This window comes from Felis catus, chromosome A2, assembly GCF_018350175.1.
Source record: "Felis catus isolate Fca126 chromosome A2, F.catus_Fca126_mat1.0, whole genome shotgun sequence".
In the NCBI taxonomy this organism is placed as follows: Eukaryota; Metazoa; Chordata; class Mammalia; order Carnivora; family Felidae; genus Felis; species Felis catus.
The window spans coordinates 29,240,342-29,258,793 of record NC_058369.1 but is presented as its reverse complement, the minus strand read 5'-3'; the positions used below and the strand labels follow the sequence as shown (position 1 = coordinate 29,258,793).

Here is an 18,452-nt window from a genome sequence, read left to right as displayed (position 1 = left end):
AGCCACATCAATTTCATCGGGAAGGTTTCACGCCGCACATAAAAATAAAACCAAGGCTTGCGGGAGATGACGTTGGAAAGCTAGAGCTCAAAAGTTTACTTCGGCACCTCTGCCAAAAACGATTTTCCAGGTCTGAACAGAGGCCTGACACAGTAGATGACACCTCTTTATCAGCTCCAAGAACTCCAGGGAACGTAATTAGCACCCAATTAGTTATTAATAACTTAATATTCACACATCTGCTCGAACTCTGTAGGTGCGCAGTATAATTTAAACATGAGCGTGATCATCCCCTGCTAGGGTAGGTGCCATATACATAATGGATTGGATTCCGCAGAGCCCAATAAGGGGAAAAACTGGAAGCCTCATCTGTTCCTTTCTGTAGGGTGTAAACGGGTCAACTCAAACCAAAGGGTATCCCAGTCCATCTGGAAGAGTTGAATAAAACCTAGTATACAACCAAACTGACAGTGTAACAAGCATTAGCCGACTATATGCAATCATCACGCTAGCTCAGATGCCTTAAAATGCCTCTAAAAGAGCTAGCAAATCAGTAATTATTATTTATTAAGCCATTATTACACACCAGGCACTGCTCTGATCACTGTAAACATATCTATTACTTCACTTTTATGTCATTTACCCCTCACAGCCACCCTGTGAGATTACTGCCCACCATTTTACAAATGGGAAAATGGAGGCACAAGTTCACATCATCTGCCAAAGATCACAAAACTACGTGTGGCATGGCTATGATGCAAACTCAGTCCTGTCGGCATGACAAAACCTTTGCTTTTAACCACCAAGCTAGAGTTAATCACTTTTCTCCAAGGCCTGTACCAAAAACCCTCCACATCATTGGGATTACACAAGGCTAAGAGGGGGTCCTAAGCACTTCGGTTTGCTGCCTTCACAGAAGGCCTAGGTGGAGTCTTGTTTTCATGAGCACTGTGAAATCAGATGAGCGACTTCACCTCGAGCTTTTAAAATCTCACTCATATTTCTGTTATCTATACACACGAAAAGACCTTTCCTACCACTCCCTCATTTACCCACCTCCAACACCAAACATCTCACTCTTTAGTTACCGAAGTCCCCTCCCTCATCCAGAGACAAGAAATAGATAAACTCCCGTATGGAATTCAGAAACACGATGCAATTTCATGCCCATCGTTTCAAGGATGGTCCAGTCTCTCGCTGCCAGGGTGAGGACGAGAAAAATAGGACGGAGATACGGGAGGGGACCCCTGATCACAAAATAGATGTTTCTACAAGGTCTCTGAACAACCCTAGCTGCTGACTACACCCAAGCTACCCAACACAAGCATTTTAAAACACTAGTGAGGGCAGGATTATGTTCTTCCCCCAAATCTGCCTGGAATGTCTATATTGCACAGTCTGGAGCTACTGCCTTTCCAACGCTCTACCGTGCTTACCAACGAAATTTCCCCTTCAGACTAATTAATGTCAAAGTGCAGTGCAGGCCTCACTGTTTTTAGTTTGGTGAAATGCTGAATATTCATGTTATTTCACAGACACCACAAGGCCACACCTAACTAATGGTATCTTCCTTCCAAGCTCCAATGAGAATAGGGTGTCTTCCAAAGATCAAGGGAACAACAGGCAGGTGTGAATACCCATGGACATCTTGACACGTTTATGAAACAGGAAGGTTATCGAAAATATGGGGCTTACTATTCTGAAAGAAAGCTAAGAACATTTCATGAGCAAAGTGTGCAAGCAAAAGCTATCCAAAACACTAGGGACAAATACTGCCTGAGATTTCCGAGGAATTTATTTTAGGAAAGTAGGCCAAGTGTTGGGATTTGGTTAGAAGGATTTTCATCACAGAACTCATTATAATATCTAAAACTGTAAGCACCCTATATTTAACAATAAAGAAATAGTTAAATAAAATCATGGTACAAGCATTAAACTCAACACTTCTCAATGGTCAATTCTAAAGGTTTTAGAAGAGTAATGGCCTAAAACACGTAAAATGAACACTTCAATGAAAAAGGCACATTACAGCAGAATACAATTTTCATCAAAAAAAAAAAAAATCTAAGACAAGTATATACAAAAATGCACTAAGGAATTCAAAGTAACTAACTCAGAAGCATGTTTATATTATCTGTGTTTGTTACAATGAACACATGTGGCTTTTATATTAGGAAAAGCTTTTTTGGAGATACCTTACCCTAGCTTCCTTTTTTATCTGTAAGTCTGGAAAATTTCCAACAAACACAAAGACCCCACAGAGAAGCCGCAATCCCATACACGATGCCCAAGCTTCCAAATGCCTGGGTTTTTTGTTTATTTTTAAAGTTTGTTTATTTATTTAGAGAGAGAGAGAGAGAGAGAGAGAGCACTTGTCTGTCCAAGCAGGTTCCATGCTGTCATCACAGAACCCAACGCAGGGCTCGATCTCACAAACCGTGAGATCAGGACCTGAGCCAAAATCAAGAGTTGTACACTTAACCAACTGAGCCAACCAGGTGTCCCTCCAAATGCCTAGTTTTTACTTGTTAATTCATCTGAATCAGGATCCAGATAAGGTCCACACAGAGCTTGACCAGTATATCTTTTAAAATCTTTATGGTTTTCCTCTTCCTATTTCCCCCTTGCAATTTACTCATTCAAAAATCCAGACCTTTGGTCAGTCTGGAATTTCCCTTTTGTATTCCTATGGTGCTGTTCACCACGTTTTCCAGCCAGACCTCTGTAATGCCTTTAAATTGGTGGTTGGACAGTGCTCACTTCAGCAACACATATACTAAAATTGGAATGATAGAAGATTGTCATGGCCCCTGCACAGGGATGACAGGCAAATTTGTGAAGTGTTCCATGCTTCTTATATAGTTTAGGGGAAAAAAATGGATATTTGGACACTTGAACAGCCTTATGTGGGGTTTTTCTAGGGGGAGGAGTGGAAGGTAGAAGGGAGTAGGGTGTTGGAAGACTATTTCCTAAGAGGTAATGTGTTCTATCACCGGGGGCTCAAGATACCTGGTTGTCTTTTTGTGATAGGATTAACTCACTGTTAATGCCCATGCCTACATTTGGCAATTAATTCATTAGTGGATGCAAAACGGCAGTCCTCCACTTCGCTTTCGCTTTCGTTGTTACAATAATTTCATAAAGGAAAAACTTCTGAGATGCCTGGGTTGCTCAGTCAGTTAAGCGCCACACTCTTGATTTCAGCTCAGGTTATGATCTTATCGTTCAGGAGATATAGCCCCAAACTAGGCTTAGCACTGAGTGTGGAACCTGCTTGGGATTCTCTCCCTGCCTGTCCCCTACTCGTAGGTTCTCTCGCTCTCTCTCTCTCTCTCTCTCTCTTAAAAAAAAAAAAAATTAAAATTAATAAAGAAAAACTTCCACCCATCTGCTCCCTGGTTACTCAGGATCAAAAGCTACTCTTAATTTTTAAATACATACATGCTTGTAGATTTAAGCTTCCACTACGTATAGAATAACCAGAAGCCACAAGCAAAAGCCTCCTTATTTTCCAGCCAGATCTGGAGCTCAAGAGTTCCCCAGGTCAGGAGAGGCCCGATCCGTACAAAGTGCAGCAAGGCCAACACAGTGGAGCCTCCAGAGAGCTCAGACCGCCCTTTACCCGGCAGCGCCCTTGGCACAGGGGCACCTGTCGTGGGAGTGGCAGGCCACCTCACTGCGCATGCCCAGGTTACTTTCCCAACGCCAGCGGAGGGCCGCGGGCTGCCCCCAAACCCGAAGCGGGCATCAGGGAACTGAACCGAAGTTCCCCCGAGGGAAAGTCCTCACACCAGGCAAGGAAAGTCCTCACACCAGGCAGCAAAGCGGAGAGAACTGACAAACTGTGCAGGAGAAAAATGGAATCAACAGTCTGAACTCAATTTAACGATGGCTTTACAAATTGGAAGGCTGACGGCCCGAGGCGGAGAAAGGCACACACCACAGCACAGGGTCAGGGTCTGTGGCTGGTGGGCAGCTCTGTGGCTGCGAAACAAAAAAAAAAAAAAAAAAAAAAAAACGGCCAGAAGAGCCGATTTAATAACTCAGGGTCGGCACTTGGGCTTCTGCCTGGGCCTTTGATTTTTATAAACTAACAATCCAGGCAAGTGGAGAGTGCGGAAGCAAGTCCGCAGGTAAGCCTTGCATGGCCCCGCAGGTCACTGCGCCAGATTTCCCTCTGGGGCTTCCAGATGGGGAGGCTGGGAAGACCTCCTTACTGCCGGCAAGGTCTCCTCAGAATTGCATTCATTAGCTAAATGTGCACTGGCCCACGGGAAAGAGACCTGGACCATTAAATATAAATGCAAAACAAAATTAGACCCATCCATTCTAAATCTCAGATCTCTGTAGCAGGAAAGGTTTACTCCCGGCTTTTAATTTTTCTAAAAGGCATAAGCACTGAAATCACCACTGCTCATGACCAAGCACCTAGATTTGGGTCCCACCCTTCCCCAAACCAAACAAAGAAATTACTTTTGTTTCTTAATCCCTGTCAGATTTCATGAGGCATCTGTTGACACTTCTAAACCCGGATTAAGTTTCTATATAAGTACTCCTGGCCCAGCTTTTAAACAGAACCACAAACCCATCTGCAGTGGTACAAAACACAGAAGCTGGTAAGCTTTAAATGAATTGGAAACATTTACCTAAATGAGAGTCAGGACTAACTCAGGGATTTTCCTTTAAAAAATACATTAATAAAGAAAGCAAGGGGAAATTAACGTTTGTAAAATGTCTCTCCCCCACATTAATAAAAATAATCACTGCCTAACAAACTACTCACGCCACAGCTGTAGTCCACAGGATAACCATGTGCCGTGGCTTCTTGCTTTCCTTTGGTTTCCATTTTGTCCCACTTCTATGAGCACCCTTGGACACAAGGGATTTCAGCTATTTCTGGTCACTGCTGTATCTCCAACACCAAGAACAATGCTTTATGGTAGGTGTTCTGTATCTATTTGAAGGAGGAAAGTAATTCCATTCATTCCACTAGAACCAGGGCTATTTCAGAGCCAACAGGTTACTCCAAGGAGATGACCAAACAGTTAAGCTTCAGCTCCTTCTCTGTAAATATGCCCCTAATTGCACCTCATCAGAAAACAACCTGCTTGGACCTCCTCCCGTCAAAGCTGGCAGAGCACCCCCCTGATTTCCCCACATCTCCATAGCAAGCTCTTTGGAAACCCCCAAACATTGAGGGATACCACGCAATCCATTAACCTCTCCTCTGATCCACAAAGACCTTCCCATTTAAAGCAGTGAAGGGAGAGAAAAGAAACTCCAAACACTGGGGCCCTGTTCATTCCAGATCCATTATATTCTGAAAGTGAACTAGGAAGAAACCAGACGAGACATGAACTATCCCAAAGCAAATGGACCTTGAATACATCATTGCACTGCCTTTCAAATAACTACCGTCTGTTGTTAGCCTTCATTTCCTTAAAACCTGAAAGCCCATAGTGCAGGATGAGTGAAGAGGCAGGCTGTTTACTGGCAAAACTCAGGCTCTGGATCAAAAAGCTCAGATGTGGGCTAGCCACAGGAATATAAACAGGTAACCTCTCCTCTGGGACTCATTTGCCTCATCTGTTAAGTGGAATGATAATAGGAGCTCCCTTTGGGAATTGTAAGGGAATCAAATATGGTAATGCACAAAACATACTTGGCACAGGGTCTGAGCTTTCAAATATGCTCTACAAGTTGTGATCATGAGGAGGAAGAGAATGATGAAGACAAAGAGAATGACGACCACAGTGACGGTCATGCTGACAATGATCAACTTACAGTACACGATGAAGAGATATAGAGATATAGCCCATTTTAGTGTTGGAAATACAGTCATGTCACATACCCCACGTTCTACTCTGAGTTCTCCAGAGAGTAGCTTTCATTTTGGGCAAGTGGCGAGACAGTGATGGCTGTCCCTTGCCCACCAACCACATCAGCTTCATTTCCTCCGCTAAGGCTGCTATGAATTTTCATGTTCACATGAAGTGCTCAACCAGAAACAAAGCTGTCAACAGTGGACGCTGGGCAGGACTCTCTGAGAGGGCAGACAGAGGGAGAGAGACGTCCATACGGGTTAGCGGGTGGTAAGAGTTCAAAGAAGAAAGAACCCACTGCAAGTCCCCAGTGGAATGCAAACCCAATTAAAGACAGACATGGCATCTGTAATGCTTTGAAGGGTATCCCTCCACGCCTACCCGGTGCCTGGTACGTGCCAAGTTTTTACTGAACAAAAAAACAGAGAAGGATGCAACAGACCAGTATATCACCCAGTTTCCTGGAAAGCAAAGCGGCAGCTCTTGAGACTGCTGAGCATCCGGCATTCTGCACTGGTGTTTCTGTCAGCTAGAAGAAATCTAGAGCTTTAGGTTACAGTAGGGGGCTAAAGAGTGACCCTTGACTCCCCCCTCCAAAAGAGAGAAAGTCTATGTCCTAATGCCCAGAACTTGTGAACACCACGTTGTATGGTCAAGAGCAAACACTCCCTTACAAGCCTCGGTGTGATTAAGTTAAGGATTCTAACAGGAGATATTGATCCTTGATGATCCAGGTGAGTTCTAAATCCAGCGACAAGTATCCTTAGGAGAGTGAGGCCAAGGGGAGATTTGACAGGCAGAAGAGGCAGAGGCAGCTCGACCACCGAACAGAGATGGAGTCACAGGGTCCAGGGATACTGATAGCCACCAGAAGGAAAAAGAGGTAAAGAATAGATTCTCCTTTTAAGTTTGACGTTTTGCTGTGGCACCCCTAGGAAACTAATACAGCTTCCGCACTCACAGGTAAGTACACATCCAGGTAACACACTTGAGTCATCATCTTCTCCTTCTTAAGTTGTCCCAAAGCCACAAATAGGACAGGCAGGTGCCAGGTAAGAAGCCATGTCAGAAAGTGACAAAGCAACGGTGTAGTTCAAGGAGGTCGGGCCAAGGCAAAATGCAAGGACAGGGCACCTGGATGGCTCAGTGGGAAGAGTGTGTGACTCTTGATTTTGAGGTCATAAATTTGAGCCCCGCGTTGGGCGTAGAGATCACTAAAAGATAATAAACTTTAAAAAAACACAAGGACAGTATAGCACAAATACCAGGTGTTAAAGAACAACATGCATGTCCACTCTAAATAAGATCGCCTAATATTTGAAATTGACAAATCACACATATATTTAAGTTACACATATGTAATTTTTAAAAAATTATCTGCATCTTTGCAAGCAAACAAAATCTCAGAAGACAGCATCATACGATTTGATCTAGAACTTTATCAATCTACTACAAACTACAACCTCCTGGAGACCATCAGAGTTCCCTCACTTCCTACGGGTGGGCTCACCTCTAGGGCAAGGCCTCTCAAAACGGAATTAGAAGAACAGTATAGTCTTCTCAAAAGTCAAAAGTTCAAGATTTGTTTTTATTTCTATGAATAACTAAAAATAAAATACTCCCAAATACAAACCAGGCAAAAAACCTGATAACTGGCAGTCAAAAGACACTTTCATGCAACAAAACTGAAATATCTTGTGTTTGTGGGGCTTGGATAAATTCACAGAGTTCTTGCAAGATGCTTCTCCCTTTGATAAGATGTCTATACATAAATTTGAGAAACACTGGTCTATGGTACAGTGCTGACATTTTGCTCAGTGTAACAGAAAGAAAATAATGACATACAAATATTGACTTGAATATCCTTCATCTTGAATACAAAAAACATCAGTTATCCGTTCCTTAACAGTATCTGAAGAGAATTGGTAATCAGATGCCGCTCTTCCCTCAGCCTTTTTAGTTGTTCTAAGGCCTCAAAGGGCCAGGCTATGTGAATATCTGGAAATAATAACTCCGTACCACAACTTTGAAAATAGTAGCTAAAGGTTTGACAAATGTAAGTCCAACAGACGCCCTTCTAAAAAAGCAAGCAGGAATGTTTTCTTTAAATTATGTCCTTAAAATTCCACAAGACTGAGTCACAGCTCCAAGTGATAAACTGAAATCTGATTATGATGCAGAGATTACACACAGTTCTCTTAACGAGATTATCCCAGTCTAAATAAATAATAATTCACAGAGTTGAATGATAAGATGGCTATCGTCACTTATCACCATCAGCTAGGCAGGCAGATCCTCAAAGGGCCGGGCTGTGTTCCTGTGCAGTTTTCTCTATCGGGTGACCAGCACAGTTTCAGATGTGACTGACATCTTTGTGGCGTAGGGCCAACAATGATAAACTAAACTCACACACAGAAATGCTGAGGAAGAGGCAGGGCAGAGCCGGGTCAATTCCTAAGAAATCTTAAGTTCCACAGGTGTGTGCTCCAAGATCACAAAGAGCTTCATTTCCTTCAGAAACTGAAACCGGAACAAGGCGCCAAAGGAACAGGAAGTGTTCGACTGGATCCATGTCGCTCTAGCTTTGGCACTGAGAAAGTCACAGAAAATTCCCTGGCCTCCATTTTCTTCCCTGAAATACAGCCCTCACCAGTGTGCCTGGCCCACGACGAGTCCTCTGCATGGATTTCTGTCTTCATTCCACCCTCTCAGCAACCTTGTGAGGTCAGTGCTACTATTATCCTCATTTTCCAGATGAGAAAATTAACTGAACTTCAAGTAACGTGCCCAACGTCGTTCCGGCACTAAGTAGTTAGTGCAAAAGCCAGAATTCAAATTCTGGTCTGAGCTAGAACATGAAACAACTAACGAACTTCACAAGAGATGAGAAAATGACAAAGATGATCCTGTGACACCAGACCATCTGGGTGCTGGCAGAAATTTTTAAAAAGTGTTTTTATGACTTAAAATACTTGATACGAACATGAAAGTGTGTTAGTCCCCAAACTGTACGGAGACCAGTGGCTGGAAGGAGGTGGCCCTGCCTCCCCCACTGTAACAAGCCATGTGGCCGAGAAGCCACCCTATACTGAACAGCATTTTGATCTAGGATTTCAGTGAAGATTCAGTGGAGATTTAATCAACTGACCCAGTGTACAAGGTTGGAATGAACAGATCACACAGTAGATCAAAGAAAACAAATTCCAAACATCCAGCGAGGTGGAGCCGGACTCAAAGCAACAACACGAGATTTTACCATGTAAAATATGAAACTCAGATTAACCACCAAGTACATAAAATGCAGGACCAGGGAGACACCAGACAGTTCCATCAGAAATAATTTGGAACAGACGTTTATACCAGCATTATTCATAATATCCAAAAAATGGAAATGACTCCCATGTCTGTCAAGTGATGAATGCATAAACATAATGTGGTATATTCATAAGTGGACTATTCCTATTTGTCCATAAAAAAGAATGAAGTTCTGATACATAGACGATGAATGAAGCTTGAAAGCATTATGCTAAGTGAAAGAAGCCAGTCACAAAAGGCCACATGTTGTATGATTTCATTTCTATGAAGTGTCCAGAATGGGAAAACTTATACAAAGAGTAAGCAGATTAGTAATGCCTGGTGCTAGGGGGAGTTGAGGGGAAACGGGGAGGTTTCTGTTATCAGTATGGGGTTTCTTTTGAGGGTGCTGAAAACGTTCTAACACTGATTCTTACAATAGTTGCACAGCTCTGTGGATATTAGATGGGTGAACTGTATGGTATATGAATCTATCTCAATAAAGCTGTTCCCAAAAACAAAAAGAAAACATCTAGAGCATTTAGTTGCCTGTATGTTTAATGTTTATTTATTTTTGAGAGAGACAGAGACTCACAACACAAGTGGGAAAGGGGCAGAGAGAGGGGGAGACACAGAATCCGAAGCAGGCTCCAGGCTCTGATCTGTCAGCACAGAGCTCGACGCAGGGCTTGAACCCACGAACCGCAAGATCATGACCTGAGCCAAAGTCAGACGCTTAACCGGCCGAGCCACCCAGGCGCCCCACAGTTGCCTGTATGTTTAAACAGAGATAGCAATATAGATATATCCTGCTTTTTAGAAGTTGGCCTTACACCACTTTGCTCTCAAAAGAGACCTGCATTAGTACCTATTTTTACTAACCGAAAGAAATCCAAAGAGGATTTTCACTTTTATAAAAAAAGAAAAAGGTGAGAAGCGAAAATAGCATTCAGAGTCTGTTCTGCAGCAAGCCTTACGGAGGCTGAAGAGGGGCCCCACCGAGCTCTTCCCTGAACTACACTCAGCAACTCAGCATCAAACCGCCATAGCTCTGAAATGCGTCTGCGAGCATCTGTGCTTTCTCTCGATTTATTCTGTGTATCCATTAGCAAGATGTGTCCTAAAGTATCAGAAACACCTAAGATAATTTTTGGGGGGTCTGGGAATGCTCAAAAATTTTCCCACATAATTAATGACAATTGCTTCTTGGCTTTATGCCATCTCAGCTTACCAAAGGTTCCTCTGAGTACCTGACTTTGGGAAAGCAGGAGAATCTCGTATACCGTAATTCTAGGAAAACGATCTGACCTTCAGATTGGCTCAACGTAAGGAAGAACAAGGAAAAAGTCTGCTAACACGGGGCATCTGGGTGGCTCAACCGGTTAAGTGGCAGACTTGGGCTCAGGTCATGATCTCATGGTTTGTGTGTTCGAGCCCCACAGGGGTCTCTACACGGACAGCTGTCTCCCTCTCTCTCTGCCCCTTTCCCACTCTCTCTCTCAAAAATAAATGAACATTAAAAATAAAAAACAAAAAAAAAGAAGAAAAAAAGTTTGCCAACGTGAAGTAGTGAACTCTTTGGTGCTGGAAGCATTCAAGCAGAGACCACCTGACTTTTTCGTGAAGAAAACAACCAAAGGGACTTATTTCACCTGTGGGATAAAAGTTCAAAAAGACTTTCTCTAAGATACTAAAATGCTCATATTTGTCACAGATGACAGTTAAGTAACTGAAAAATTTATCATTGCATTGGGATATGTATGAGAGCACAGAATGTGGCGGTAGGTTCCCTGCAATCAAATCCATTCTCTACCATTTCATAATATGCCCTTAGGGAAGCCATCAGCACAAGATTCAGCTTTTTGTCTTGTATAATGGAGTCAGTAATAATAACATAAATCAATACTTTACAGACTAATTGATAAGATTCAACAACAAAATGATGAGGCCCTCCTCATTGGATCTCATTGGACTCTTGGCTCTTATGAGCCAAAGCCACAGCATCTCAGCATTTTTAGTGACACCACATGGAACAGAAAATACTAACTTCCAACTAAAACTAAAATACCACCCAGTAGCTTTCACTGATCAAAAGGGGCAGGACCCAGGGCGCCTCGGTGGCTCAGTCGGTTGAGTGTCCGATTTCATCTCAGGTCATGATCTCATGGTTCATGGGTTTAAGCCCCGCGTCAGGCTCTCTGCTGACAGCTCAGAGCCTGCAGCCTGCTTTGGATTCGGTGTCTCCCTCTCTCTCTGCCCCTCCCCTGCTCACACTCTGTCTCTCTCTCTCTCAAAAATAAGTATTAAAAAAAGGGGGTGGGGGGTGCAGGACCCTCTCCCAAACAGAGACCCCAGCATATACATTGTTGCCAATAAATATCCAAAACTTCCAAGAAATGTCAGTGCTATTTTCATAGCTTCGTGAAGGTATAGTACAATATTGGACAGTAGGACCCTCCCAAGAAAAAACTAATATGCTTCAAAGTTCTGAACTTGCTAAATTAACACAATACAACTTTAGGGATATCCCACCTTACTTACCCTTCATTCTCCTAGCTGACAGCTTGTTTTTCCACCAACTCCCTTTGCTGGATGTTATTTTAACATCAAGAATAGAAGTCCCATGCCACCAAATCATGCTTGTAATATGGCTGTTTGACAGGCCCCAACGAGTGGAAGTTAAGTCTTCATTACATGCTCACGAAGTCCATATGTGTATTTTACAAGGTCTCAGCTCTCCTTCGAACCTTGTCTATTATAAATACAGGCTTTAGATATATTCTCACTTTGAGATCACTTACACCGTTGACTATTTGCAGGGCAAACGAATGCAATCAAACACTAAAGCTTCAAGGAGATTAGAGAACTGCCAAGGTCTGAACTATATCAACAGCTTGAAATCAGCTCATTCAACAGTGCGTTGACAGTATTACACCCGCAAAACAAACATGGAAATGGTGCGCGTGTCAGGTACGGCATCACATTCCAGCAGTTTGTACCTGAGACTTACAGGGAAACATCCTGTCATCAGAGTTGTTCCAAGAGGACAGTCACTGGCTTCCTTCTCAGACAGTTCACCTTTTGACAAATGCTTCTCCGAATACATAGGGAGCTCACGGAAGAAAGGCGGAAACTCCCAAACATCTCCAGCATGGGGGTCAAGAAGAAACCTTCTGCCTTGCAATCTGTGCTTGAAAAAGAAAGATCTGGGAGCGCCTGGGTGGCTCAGCGGGTTAAGCATCCGACTCAAGTCATGACCCCATAGTTCGTGGGATCAAGCCTCAGGTTGGGCTCTGCACTGACAGCAAAGAGCCTGCTTAGGATTCTCTCTCTCTCTCTCTCTCTCTCTCTCTCTCTCTCTCTCTCTCTCTCTCTCTCTCTCCTTCTCCCTCTGCCCCTCTCCCACTCACATTCTCTCTTTCTCAAAATAAACAGTTTTTCAAAGAAATAACTGAAGACTCCCTCCCTCTCCCTTTGCCCCTCTCCCAACTCATTCTCTCTCTCACCCTCTGCCCCTCTCCCAGCTCATTCTTTCTCTCTCTCCCTCTGCCCCTCTCCCCACTCATTCTCTCTCAAAAAAATAAGATGTCTTTAAAAATAATAAATAAATAAATAAATAAATAAATAAATAAATAAAAAAGAAAAATTTAGTCTAAAACTTGATTTTCCTGCAGAAAAGTCATTTGACAATAACCCAGCACGCTTTCATATAAAAACACTTGACAAATGAGTAAAAAGGAACTTCTTCAACCTAATAATAAAGGGCGTCTAAAAAACCCAAAAGCTGACATCACCATGACTGGTAAAAGACTATCCATCTTCCCACTAACATCAAGAACAGGGTAAGGGTGTCTGCTCTCACCACTCCTGTTCTGGGGACCACTTCTGTCCACTTCTACACTGGAGGTTCTAACCAGGGCAATTAAGTAATAAAAAGAAATAAAAGGCATCCAGATTTCAAAAGAAAAAGTAAAACTAGCTCTGTTTGCAGATGTCATGATCTTGTATATAGAAAATTCTTAGGAATCCATCAAAAAACCTACATGAGCTAAAAATTCAACAGAGTTGAAGTTCGGCAAGGTGTCAGGATACAAAATGAATATACAAAAATCAATCATATTTCTATACGTTAGCAATGAACAATCCAAGAATGAAATTAAAATTTGCGTTTCACATCAGCTTTGTCTCAAATAAGTTCCAGATCTCTGACCTATACGCTGGGAAATTATAGTCATTCCAATGATGTTCATTTCTGGCTCTCAGAAAACTGTATCAATTTAAGTATCTCAATTGCTCTTTAAGCACTTAAAGTCACATTTGTTCATTTGATAAATACTTATCAAGTGCTACTTATATCCCAAGCTTTAGGGAAATGGCAGTCTATAAAAATATTCCCTACTGCCTCCCTCCATGAAACTCACATTCTGGTTAGGCATAGGAGACAATAAACAGGAACAAAAAACCAATGACTTCTGATGCTATTATTTCACAACAAGTACACAAAGAAGAGAGGTGGAGGCTAATGGGAAGGTGGGGTGTGCCTTAGATGCAGAGGCCAAGGAAGTCTCTCTGAGGTGGTAATATTCTAACAATAAACCAAAATCAAGAAGGAGCATGGGGTGGGGGGTTGATTTCTGTGTGGTTGGTTTCTATACAACTACCGAGCATATGTAAGAATCCTGGGCTGAAAACAACCTTAGTGTGTTCTCGAAACAGCCAGAGTGCAGGGCAAGCAAGGGGGCTCAGCCAAGGGCAGGCCCAGGCTGGGCGGGGGCAGTGGTGGTGGGAGGCAGGGGCCTAAATTGTGTGGGACCTTGCAGGCTAGGGTCCAGAGTGAAAGCTTTATCCTAATATGTGCTGGGAAGCCAGTGGTTAAGGGAAGGAAGGAGGAAGAAGGAAGAAAGGAAGTGATAAGATGTGCTCACTCGGCTTCTTTGTGGAATAAATGGTCAGAAACGCTGAACGCAACACATGCTTGGGTCATCACCTGCTGTGTGAACGTGGGTACGTCACCCTACCTCTCTGAACCAATACCGATTATTATCTCAACTGCCTCCCAGATGACACATTTGAAAACTCTTTGCAAAATGAAATTTGCTGCCGAAAAGTGCAGCAAAATTATCATCATCCTTACTCAGGCCTTACCTAACTGCCTAAAACAGAAGGAATTTCTTTCTCTAGAAACAAAGAGCACTTTTACACGTATCACTTTCCATTCAGTATTATGAGCATTATCTGTGTATCTGATCACTTCCTCTAGACAGTAGACTCAAATCTCACCTCTGCAGAATTGATCACTGCCTTTTACTGGCTTCCACTGTCCCCACTCCACACCACAATCAGAGCATCTACATCATTTTACTGCAATTGATTATCTACATGCCCATCTCTGTCACTAGATTATAAGTTCTCTGAAAAGAGTTTCCTTATCTTCTTCCTATCTATACTGCCAGTGCCCACATCACTGAAAACGGGGAAGCTTTGCATGTGTTTGCAATTTCCCTTTTCGCTACTGCTCAAAAATCTCAACATGTGAGTAAAATAAACACCCTTATAGAATTTAGACTATTTTCAAAAACAAAAGACTTAGGAAAACTTTGGCAACATGTATTTGTATATAACAATTGCAATTTTTAGAAAATAATATATTCACACACCAAACTCTGGGGGGATCTTTACATCTGGCAAAAAGTTGTCGCCCATTTTTTTTCCCACAGTGCAATTTCAAGGCAGTCAAACCAGAACCGTTAACCTGGATTCCTCAACCCAGTAACAGTGCCTGCCCCAAACAGTCTCAAGATTTGAATTAAGGAGATCCTCAAGACACATTTTCCTTCTTACTGAAATATTTTGGACAAATAACATAAACTTAAGGCATACAAGATGGTAATTTTTTACATTTCTATACTGTAATATGATTACAATTAATAATTGTAGTGATAATTAACACCTCTGCTACACTACTTATTCTTTTTTTAGTGGTGGGAGTAATTAAGTTCTAGTCTCTTAGCAAATTTGTTAATTATAATAGGATATTGTCCATATCCACTACAGTGTGCATTAACTCTAAGGCTTATTTTCTACACAGTGTACGTCTGTACCCTTAAACACCTGCCCTAACCCTCCACACCCCCCGTTCATACTCTAGTGGCCACCATTTTACTCTGTTTTTATGAGTTTGCCTTACTCATTTAAAGTTTTTTATACTACAAAATGTAAAATTATCTTATTGAACACCAGTGAATTAATTTGATTACATGTAGGCCCAGACAACTATTTTAAATCTAACGGTTCCCAAAAAGTGCTTATGATCCGAGTCTAATCCCTACTGCACAATATCCAATTTACCAAACTAATGCAAATTAAAATTAGCTTTCGTCTTTTTGATAAACACATAGAAGTACCTAAAGACTCAAGGCAGAAGACACAGAAAATCGGAAGTTCCTTTTTTCTTTCAAAGTTAAAAGTCTGCATTTCTATTTCCTCCTCTCCCTTCCAAAGAACTGGTTAAGAGGACTGGAGGGCAAGACAAAGCCTGCAGTCTGTTTCTGTAAGCTCTTCTGATCCTCTGTTCTGTGTGGGAATCAGTTTCCTACCTGAGATTACTAGTTTATCACTCTATCTACTGAAAAATTATGAACAACTTGTTCTGAGGGATATACAGCAGTGTGGAGTAAGCTGCTCATATAACTTGTTAAGTTTTAGTCAGCTGACAGAGGAGTGGTTCTCAAAGTGTGGTCCAGGCCAGCAGTATCAACATCAATAGTAATCTGGTTAGAAATGTTCACGGGCCCCCCCAGAGACCTACTGAATCAGAACCTCTGGGGGGGAGGGCTCAGCAATTTGTGTTATAAGGAGTCCTAGATGATTCTGACAATTCTGATGAGCAGTTTGAGAACTACTGTGCTATGCAGATTAAAAAATAGCCTTTCCATGGGCAACTGGGTGGCTCAGCTGGTTAAGCGTCTAACTTTGGCTCAGGTCATGATCTCACGGCTCAGGAGTTTGAGCCCTGCGTTGGGCTCTATTCTAACAGCTCAGAGCCTGGAGCTCTCTTCTGATTCTGCGTCTCCCTGTCTCTCTGCCCCTCCTCAACCTGCGCTTTCTCTCTTTCTCTCAAAATAAATAAATACAGCAAAAAACAAAAATAAATACAAATAGCCTCTCCATAGAACTTACAGACTTTAAGGAAAATAATTGTGAAAACAGTTCAGTTTCAGTGAAGCCATATGCAAGATACAAGGGCCATAGCTGATGTTTTACATTATCTATAGAATCCTTTGCTCTTGATCTGGTTTGCAGAACTTCCTGGTTAAGTCCTTACCCACTCTGAAGGATACACAGAAATATCTAGAAAACAAAGCAGGGAAGCCAGGAGCACCTGGGTAGCTCAGTCAGTAAAGGGCCTGACTCTTAATTTCAGCTCATGATCTCACAGTTTCTGAGATGGTTCCTGAGTTTGAGCCCCACACTGGGCTCTGCGCTGACAGCAAGGAGCCTGCTAAGAATTCTGTCTGTCTGTCTGTCTCTCTCTCTCTCTCAAAATAAATAAATAAACATTAAAAAAAAAAAACAGCAAAGCAACAACCTATAAGATAGCAGTATAATATGGTTAAAGGGCCGAATCAGAAAAAAGAGCTGGCATGAGTTAACTTTCATGTACTTGGTTCTTAAAACTTCTGGATAAATACTTGTGTCCATAGACAAGTCGTCAATTTAATTTTCTTATACACAGTAGTACCCATGCTCTAAAGGCTATTACTTGTCAGGATGAGTAACGGAGATAAAGGTCTCGGGAATTTTTAGATTCCACATATAAGTGATGTCATACAGTACTTGTTTTTCTCTGTCTGATGTTATCTCATTTAGCATAACGTGTTCAAGGTCCATCCATGTTGTTACAAATGGCAGGATGTCCTCCTCCCTTATTAAGATACATTTTCTAAGCATCTGACAATTATTATACTACTTTGGGGAAAGGACGCTAATATTTCTTTCTACCCTTGTTGTCAAAGAAACTTGAGATGATAAATATTTTGAGCCATGTGAAACCACAAACACTGCAAAGCATGTCAACTGAACTGGAAAATTCCTTCAGCTTGAGCCAATCTTTAAAAAGATCCCCCAAAGAGCTCTTGAAAGAAAGACAGTAAACATTTTTTTTCTGATTGGGGGTGGACGACAGGACAAAATATATGACTAAGAAAAAAACTCGCTATTAATAGTAAAGCATGGAATGCTAAAGTATTAACCAGGTATTAACCTAAAACACTGAAGAAAAATATGTATGTTTTATTTCTATATGGCTCTCCTGTTCATATAAAAAGGCAGAACACCATAAATACTGGACTTTGTTCATACTGAGTTAGCTCAAGTAAACTTCTTCAGAATGAAGATCATGCCAACCTCTCCATCTCAAAAAATGTCCCGGCCAACAACTCCATAAAAAAGATCTGGAATAGAGTGCAGGAAGCAAGCCTACAGTTCTCACCCCATCATTACTTTCCCACCAATAAGATCATCCATTTAAAGCACACATCGAGCTGACCAATTCCCACTGCCCCGTGGCCAAGAAATACCACTTAAATGCACGCCTCAGTCACCAGCCCTACTCAGCATCTTTGGGCACACTACCACAGCCTGAGTAATTTCTGCAATCCTATGATTTCCTGTCCATTACTTGAAATTGCTGTTCTCCATCCACCTTCCAACTGTTTTCCAACGTTTTGCTCCTGGCATGGTGCTCCTTAGCAGCCCGACAGAACAGCTCCTGGAGGGAAAAGGAACCCAAAGCCAAAGACGGGCACACTTACAACACTGGTCGACCTGGAGAGCCTCCAGAACAACTGAGATCCGCCATTTATTATCACTTCACAAACTCCATGTGCCTTCAAAAGAATCTACAGCAAACCATGACCCTTTTTATTTCCCTCTTACCAGAGACCACAAAAGTAATGTCAGTTGCAAGCTTTAAGAAGATATTGCTTTCCTGTCGATGAGTGGGGCTTGTAAGCAGCTTCGTTCACAAAGATCTCTCTGGATTACATCAAGGAGACCTTTTCACCTTTGAGGTTAAAACAAAGCAGCAATGCAGACAAAAAGCCAACAAAGCCATTTCATGGTAACCAAACTGCCGGTGTCTTTCTGTCCTTCCTGTGCCCCTCTTTTATACAGAAAATATGTAAGTTACAGGTCTAATTTAGGCAATCTTGAAGTCTGTACACATGCGATGTGAACTACACAAAGGCACAAATGCCCATCTCCCAGTGTCCCTCCTCTTGCCCCTCAACGTCCCATATGGAGTCAATAAGAAGCAGCATCGCTGTGAAAACAGTC

At 42.2% G+C, this 18,452-nt stretch overlaps 1 protein-coding gene and 1 non-coding gene across 6 annotated transcripts in view; one reads left to right on the top strand and one right to left on the bottom strand.

Annotated features, from left to right (window-relative positions):
- PTPRG (protein tyrosine phosphatase receptor type G) overlaps positions 1–18,452 on the bottom strand; it is a 718,204-nt gene that overhangs the window by 638,410 nt on the left and 61,342 nt on the right. The window lies entirely within an intron of this gene.
- LOC111559604 lies at positions 2,753–2,855 on the top strand. The gene has a single exon (XR_002740733.1). It is a non-coding gene; the product is annotated as a U6 spliceosomal RNA (small nuclear RNA).